The sequence below is a fragment of the Periophthalmus magnuspinnatus genome, chromosome 23, assembly GCF_009829125.3.
Source record: "Periophthalmus magnuspinnatus isolate fPerMag1 chromosome 23, fPerMag1.2.pri, whole genome shotgun sequence".
Classification (NCBI taxonomy): Eukaryota; Metazoa; Chordata; class Actinopteri; order Gobiiformes; family Gobiidae; genus Periophthalmus; species Periophthalmus magnuspinnatus.
The window spans coordinates 3015014-3023394 of NC_047148.1; the positions used below are offsets into that span (position 1 = coordinate 3015014).

At 41.4% G+C, this 8381-nt stretch overlaps 1 pseudogene; it reads left to right on the forward strand.

Moving 5' to 3' along the window:
• Positions 1–4854, forward strand: part of LOC129457368 (uncharacterized) — a 19137-nt pseudogene extending 14283 nt beyond the window's left edge.
• Positions 4855–8381: the final 3527 nt, after the last annotated feature.

Consider the following 8381-nt stretch of genomic DNA (forward strand, 5'->3'; position numbering starts at 1 on the left):
CAGACTGAAATTTTTGCCCATTCTTCTGGCAAAACAGTTCAAGCTCTGTCAGATTTGATAGAGATTGTTTGTGAACTGCAGTTTTCAGATTTTCAAATGGATTTAGGTCCGGACTTTGACCAGGCCATTCTAACATATGAATATGTTTTTCTTTAAAACATTCCATTGTCGCTTTGGCTTTATGTTTAGGATCGTTGTCCTGCTGGAAGGTGAAACTCCGCCCCAGCCTCAAGTCAGACTCCAACAGATTTTCTTCCAAGATTGCCCTATATTTAGCTCCATCCATCTTTCCATCAATCCAGCTTCCCTGATCCAGCTGAAAAAAAAGCACCCCCACAGCATGATGCTGCCACCACCGTGTTTGACTGTGGGGATGGTGTGTTCAGAGTCATGTGCAGTGTTAGTTTTCCTCCACATGTAGTGTTTGGCTTTCAGGCCAGAAAGTTCAATTTTGGTCTCATCAGACTAGAGCAGCTTTTGCCACATGTTTGATGTCCTCCAAATGACTTTTTGCGAACTGTAAACAAGACCTCTTATGGATGGTTTTCAACAATGGCTTTCTTCTTGCCACTCTTCCATAAAGACCAGATTTGTATAGTGCACGACTAATAGTTATCGTGTGAACAAATTCCCAAACCTGACCTGTGGATCTCTTCAGCTCTTTCAGAGTCACCATGAACCTACTGGCTGCATGTCTGATGAATACTATTTTTAGTTCATTCTGTAAGTTTTGGTGGATGGCCATGTCTGGGTAGGTTTTCACTTGTACCATACTCTTTCCATTTCTGAATGATGGATTGAACAGTGCTCCTTGAGATGTTCAATGCTTGACTTCACCACAACTTTTTCCCTGGCCTGTTTGATGTGCTCCTTTGACTTAATATTGTTTGCTCCCCAACACTTTCTTAACAAACTTCTGTGGCCTTCACAGTACAGCTGCATTTATATTGAGACGTTTACACAGAGGTGGAGTCTTTTTAGTCATTAGGTCAACATTCAATCTTTCCAAAATCATCAGGGTACTTCTAAAAGCAATTGATGCATTCAAGAAAAGGGGGTTGAATACATTTGCACGGTGCACTTTTAAGTTTTGTTATAAAAAAAAAAAAAAATTGGAAATCTTGTAAAATATTTCCTTCCACTTCACACTTGTGTGCCATTTTGTGTTGCTCATATCACATAAAATGTATTTAAAATTTGTGGTTGTGACATGACAGTATGTGAAAAAAGTTCCAGGGGGATGAGTACTTTTGCAAGCCACTGTAAATAATGTAGTTGTGCTTAAAGGTGCATTGCTTAACTTTTCTGGTAGGAGGGCCGCCGTCTGCTTGTTACCGCTGTAGATTTTATTGCTTTGCTTTAAATGTTCCGCTGTATGGCAAACAAAAATAAAAATAAAAAATAATGGAAAACAAGCATGTGACGCGAGGCCAAGTTACAGGTCAGATTCTGTAGAGAGGTGGTATTTTTGAGTAATAAAACGTGTATGTGTAAATTTAATACAGGAAATGGCAATGTTCCATATTGTGGAACATTCCGGCCAAAGTAGTAACTTCGTCCATGGACCCAGGGAAGCCAGTGGCCCCCCCTAGAAAAATTACATAGTGCATCTTTAAAGACTGTAAGTCAAAATGGTATCTTTCGGAACGTTGTCTGGCATTGATCCATGTAAATAAAATTGAAAATCCAACCAGTTTCGACCCTTCGCCCTTCATCAAGATTTGCGCATGTAGTAATAAAGGCTTTTAATACTATGATCTTTTGGAGTGCATCAGGTTTTTTTTTTTTTTTACTTTCCTGGATTCCAAACTGATCCCTGCACCATAAGAATATATTATATGTATCTCCAAATATCGCTCGTGCCGGCTACAATTCTATATATCAGCTTATATTTTACTATTAAACTATATAACTAAATTACATTTTGGCTGATCATTGCTCGTACTCTGAAACTAAGCAAGATTGGGCTTGGTGCGCAGATTGGCAGTGTAACCCCAGGTCAGTAATGTGACTACAGTGAATGAATTATATAATGTACTGTCTGAGTGTCCAAAAAGCATGATATAAAATCAAATGAATTATTATTATTACTAACCAATATAATTTGCTTTCTGTTTTGCTTTATCGCTCCAATATTTCTGATTAATTGTTGATACTTTTGTTTGTTTGTCTCATTCTACACATCTTCAGCCCTCACTTCTCTCCTTCTGGCACGAGGAGTGCAGGAGCTTCTACCTGCTGTGGGACAATCAAGGTTTCTTATTCTAAATCCAACTTGTGCAGATTTTTGTTTTGCACATGTAGTTACAAAACTCATCAAATCTAAAACAATGAACCCTGCTATTATTTATCACAGGCTCCAGTAGTTTGGTCTGTGCTCGTGGCTGCCTCTCCATGGAACCACCTCGGGTACATTGCACTTCTCCTTATTTTAGAGATTTTTTTTGTTAATATATTTAGTTTCATTCTTTGCTCCATCAGCCAGTAGCAGTCTCATTATATCTGTACCCCATGTGTAGCGGCCTGGTATATTTTTGCCCCTAGCTGAACTTTGCTTTTATTCCTTAAACCTTTTGTGCAACTAATCACAAAAAAAAACAAAAAAAACAAAACAAAAACAAACAAAAAACACACACACACACACACCAAAAACTCCCTAATGTTCAAATCTTTAACAGTTCAAAACACAATTATGCTAATACCAGAGAATCATTCAGTCTTCACAATCTGATTTAATGCGGACCTTTTTAGTGGGGAAACCTAATTAGCAGCTTTAATTAACATGTGCGACACAAACTGGCACGAGGAGTGCAGGAGCTGTCGATCAAGGGGGAGAGCAGTGGGGGGAAAGGGAGTCTGAAAGAGATGCAAATGAGGCAGCGCAGCAGGGTGGCTAGCTAACGTCGCTAGCGCTTCTGCCAGATCCGTAAATAGCGCTGTGACCTGTACAAGCACCAGAGTCAGCTCATTAACAGAGAGGGGAAAGTGGCACTGTGATACAGGACAGAGTGTCAGAGGGCAAAGAAGAGTAGAGGGCACAAAGACTTGGACAGCAGTGGAGGCAGTAAGATTAGTATGAGGATTTTCCTCATACTAGTAACTACTAACACTGCATAAACTTCAGCTGGTTCAGAATTCAGCAGCTCGCATCATCACACGCACCCCTTACATCAACCACATCACACCCATCCTACAGCAACTTCACTGGCTCCCCATCTCACACCGCATCCAATATAAAATCCTGCTCCACACATTCAAAGCCATCCATAACCTTGCACCTCCATACCTCTCAGACCTCCTCCATATTGCCACACCCGCTCGCTCTCTCCGCTCCTCTTCCTCTCTCCATCTCTCTGTTCCCTGAGCTCAGCTTGTCACCGTGGGGAGCAGGGCCTTCAGCCGCTCTGCTCCCCAGCTCTGGAACTCTCTTCCCCCTGACCTCCGCAACACTGACACACTCTCACACTTCAAATCCAACCTCAAAACCCACTTGTTCAGACTGGCATATTCTTTATAATCCACACCTGCCCTGTCCTTTTTCAGTGTTTTTTATCTGAATGCTTTTAACTGTATGTTCATAAATGTTGATTTTAACTGTCTGTATATGTATATATTGTATGTAAGGTGACCTTGAGTGCCCAGAAAGGCGCCCTATAAATAAAATGTATTATTATTATTATTATTATTATTATTATTATTACTAGAGTATGAATTACTTACTACAGAGAAATAGTAAAGTAAAGCATAAGTATATATTTTCAATCAATACGTTAGCCAATAGGTTTCAGAATGATGAAAAATGAACACTGTTGCCATAGCACTTAACAATGTCATAATCCCAGCCTGTCCTCAGTTTTTTGCTCTGTTTTCCCCCTTCCCTTCTGTATCTGAGCCTGGAGCTGGGCGGAGATTTGGGCTCCTCCCACACACACCTGCACCTAATCAGCAATCAAGCTGCCCCTGGGGAGGACAGCCAGGACCTGACACTCAGCGCCAGATCATCCGTGTATCCATTGTGGTACAACTCTTCTTGGCACAGTTTCATGTTTTTGATCTTTGTGACTCACTCTAAGTTGGATATTTTTGCTCCTCGTCAGATCCCGCTCCCTGGACCCGCTCAGCTCCTCTGTCTCTGACCCAGCCCTCCACAACCGGTACAAACCTCACCTCTTTTGCCTTAGGTTACCTCTACCGCTACTGCTCACCTCATCTCAGACCCCGCTGCTCACACTCTATTCCTGGACCACAGCAAACACCCCGCTCTCAACTCCCTGATCAGGATCCATATTCAAGTCAGCTCTGCCTCTGTCGGGGTTTCCTCTTTCAATGCACCTCCATGTTTCAACAACGTCCAGCCCATCAGATGGTGCGAAAATACATTACATGTATGGATTATTGAGGGGGAGAGCACTCCAATGGGCAGAGGCTAAATTTTCTAACACTGCTAAGACCATGTGACTTTTGATGGTTTTGTGGGAGAGTTTAAACTGGTATTCAATCACCCGCACTATCAAGCTGATGCCTCTCTGCACCTCCTAAGCCTAGTTCAGTGATCCAGGTCCATGGCAGATTACACCATTGAGTCCTGGACACTGGAGGTGGAGATGGAATGAAAAATTAAAGGATGAACTGGTTTCTCAAGACGACCCACCTGACCTAAAATCTTTCATTTCCCTAGCCAATCGAATCGACAATCGCCTGCAGAGCCACCAGAGAGATAGACACCATGTGCCTCTCCTGGCCATGAACTGCCCCGCTCTGCCGTTACCAGTTAACCGACTCCCAGTGACACCCCCACCAGAGGAGCCAATGCAGATGGGTTGCGTGCCCCTTACCCCAGAGGAGCACCTGTGACACCGCCAGGCAGGTAAGTGCCTGCATTGTGGCAAACAGGCGCACTTTATAGCAACCTGCCCAGTTCAGCCAAAAGGGGGTGCCCATCAGTTGGAATCTGATCAAAACTAGAGACCAGTTGCTGAAACAATTCCTGAAAACAGGTCTAAACACAGACAGACAGAGATTTACTCATAAGCAAAATAAAGTAACTACAAATCTAAGGCAGGCCAAAGCTAACTTCTTTATAAATGTAATAGAAAATGCAAAAGGAAATGTAAATCCATTTGGCAACACCTAAACAAACTGCTTGGCAGTCAGTAAAACAAAAATAACAAGACAATGGAGCTACGTGTAAATAACTCCATTGTTAAAGAACCTATTTATTTAGCTACTCATTTAAACAACTTTTTCATAACCTCTGTAAAGGAGATCACCCAACACTTCACTCCACCCACTTACACTGATAATATCAGTGACCCTGATCAGGCTTTGTTCAGGATCAGGGCTGGCCCAGCCTATAAGCGAACTAAGCCTAGGTCGCTTAGGGCCCCGAGGACTCAAGAGGGCCCCCAATCTGGCAACCCCCCACAATATACATTGCATTTAGTACGCGTGCAGTACACGCTACTGACGCATCTCGGCTGTAGCGCAGTAAGCGCACTGTGTAGTGCATACATGATGTATTTGTATTGACAATCTGGCAACCAACTGAATGACGCTACACCTGATCTTGCGATGATTGGCCAACTTTATTGTAAGCGAGCACGACTGTGAAGTAAACAAATGCATAATATAACGGTATTGTGCCCGACTGTTCCGAGTTTTCATCGTCTTCATCATGTCCAAACGAAGCTACCCGTCGGGTGTGGAGAAGCGTAAAAAGAAGAGAAGAAACATTAATCTAGAGGTAATGTTGAGTGAATCTTACAAAGAGGTTAATGCAATTAATGTGACAAGTTACGTTATTGTCATTTTAATTCACAATGTCACCACCCACCGCTATCTTGAGTATGTCAACATGCTATTAGCACTTAGCATAGCATCGCAGCGGCAGGTGTAGTAGCAGGCGGCGGGGCCCAGCCCAGGCCCAGCGTAAGGTGGTGTTGCTGTGTTTGTGACCGACCGTACAGCCTTCTTCTCAGTAGTGAAAGTGTCATTATGAAACATATCATTTTCATGATCGTGTTTCCTGCCTGTAAATTATGTGTGTGTGTGTAGGATATTGTTGTTAGCCAGTTAGCGGGAAATCTGCTGTTCTGCATCTCTTAACATTAAATCCAGGCTAAGGCGTTGCTGTCGGTGTGTCTTACTATCGCTGCGGTGTTTGGTGCTACATTGCTTGGCTAAATTATCAAGAGAGCCTGGTCATGGAGTTAACGGGACACCGGTCTTTCACATTTGTAAAAGACCTGAGCAGCATAATAAAGCCAGTTAGTAACAGTCTTATTTTATTCAATGCCATTTATAAACTATATGTAACTATTGTATAATTATAACCCCTATCCCTAAACATTTCACATTTTAATTAAAATTAATGCAGATTCATAGATACAATACTCATTGCCTATGATCCAGAGGCTGTAAAGTGTAGAGCCATGTGACTCGTGATGGCAGAAACTTTATTTAAAAAGAGTTTAAGGAAATGTCTGATATTTCAGGGAAATGTGTAATAATCTTTCAATTGTTGGATGTTTTATTGATTTTCAATCCATGTTTGAATTCACTTTTTAAGTTGCATAAATGGCATTTTTTATCCAGTGCACCACCACAGTGTTCAATTTTATGTATTCATAAGGTTAATATTTGGGCTTTTTGCCTCTTCCTGCACATTTTTTTTTTTTTTTTTTTTTTGCACAAACTGTGTCCTTTTTATTGTTATATGTTATATAAGTGCTAAAAATAAAATAAATAATGTAATAGTCACAAATAACAGCAAAGTGCCTGTGATAAAGCCTATAATTATTTCATATCATTATTGTCATTATTCAGGAATTTGGATTTACATTTAGTTTGACTGTGTTTTATGTTTTTTTTGCAAAGGCTCTTTAGACAAGTTCTTTGCCATTGGAAATGAAGTGACATCCACATCTCAAGATGCTGCTGAAGATGCTGAAGCTGGTAATGCCTGGTGATAATAACTTAGTATTTAAGTAATTTATCAGAGTGTACACATTAGTAATTTATTAATATAAATAAATACAATACGGTAGTCAACACATAGTATTATGTTTTTTTGTAATATCAACACAGTTTGACTCAATGTTATAGCCAATATTATATTAAATTATCTATGCTAATCTATCAACAACTGACTGACTTCAGTCACTTACTCTTGGCAGTGTTTATCATATCAAACATTATCTATTAATCATAATAAAAGAAAAGTATATTTAGTGGGTCTTATGTTAAAATTGATTTAGTCTAAACAGCTGTTTTTTTGTAAAAATATCTATCATATAGCTTTTACAACCTGTACGTATATTCTCACTTTAGCCAATAGGGCCACATTATAATGCACCACCTATTTTGATACCGGTACTGTGTCTGACGTAAGATTCTTGATGTCTATGGTGTGTTATTTATACAGCCTGTAATCTGTAGAGATCTGTGCAGTATCAAGATGCAATGAGGGATTTGCGTTGCTGATGTGGTGAGGGCCCCCAAGGCAAATTCTGCTTAGGGCCCCCTAAAGGCTAGGGAAGACCATGAAGTTGCCAAAGTAATTACAGATTTAAAAAACTCAAAGGTGCTTAAGGTGTCTAAATAACACATGGCGTCTATCTCTCTGGTGGCTCTCCACACAGGAAAACCATCACCAAGTACGCCAGGTCCACCAGTGACTACTGGAAAAGAAACTCTACATCAAGTCAGAAGTGTGAGTTCAACGCGGATAAGGTCAGTTTCCTGGGCTTTATTGTGGGGCGTGGACAGGTAAAAGCTGACCCAGAAAAGATTAAAGCGGTCACTGATTGGCCTACGCCCAACAACAGGAAACCACTACAAAGATTTATTGGGTTTGCCAACTTCTACAGTCGTTTCATCAGGGACTTTAGCCGTGGTGTTGCTCCCCTCACTAAATTTACCTCTCCCTCCAGACAGTTCTTTTGGACCCCTGAGGCCCAATCTGCCTTTGAAAAGCTGAATTCACCTCGGCCCCAATCCCTCCTGCCAGTTCGTTGTGGAGGTGCATGCTTCTGATACAGGTGTTGGAGCAGTCCTCTCCCAAAGGTTTGAACCCTACAATTGATTGTATCCTTGTCCCTTTTTCTCTCATTGCCTTTCCCCAGCTGAGAGCAATTACGATGTGGGGGATTGAGAACTGCTGGCAGTCAAGCTCACCCTGGAAGAGTGGCGTCACTGGTTGGAGGGGGTGGAGCATCCTTTTCTGGTTTGGACAGATCACAAAAACCTATCTTACATTCCATCCGTAAAATGTTTGAATTCCCGTCAAGCCCGCCGGCCATTATTTTTCAGTAGATTCAACTTTATACGCACTTATCACCCAGGATTCTGTAACATCAAGCCAGATGCACTGTCACACCAGT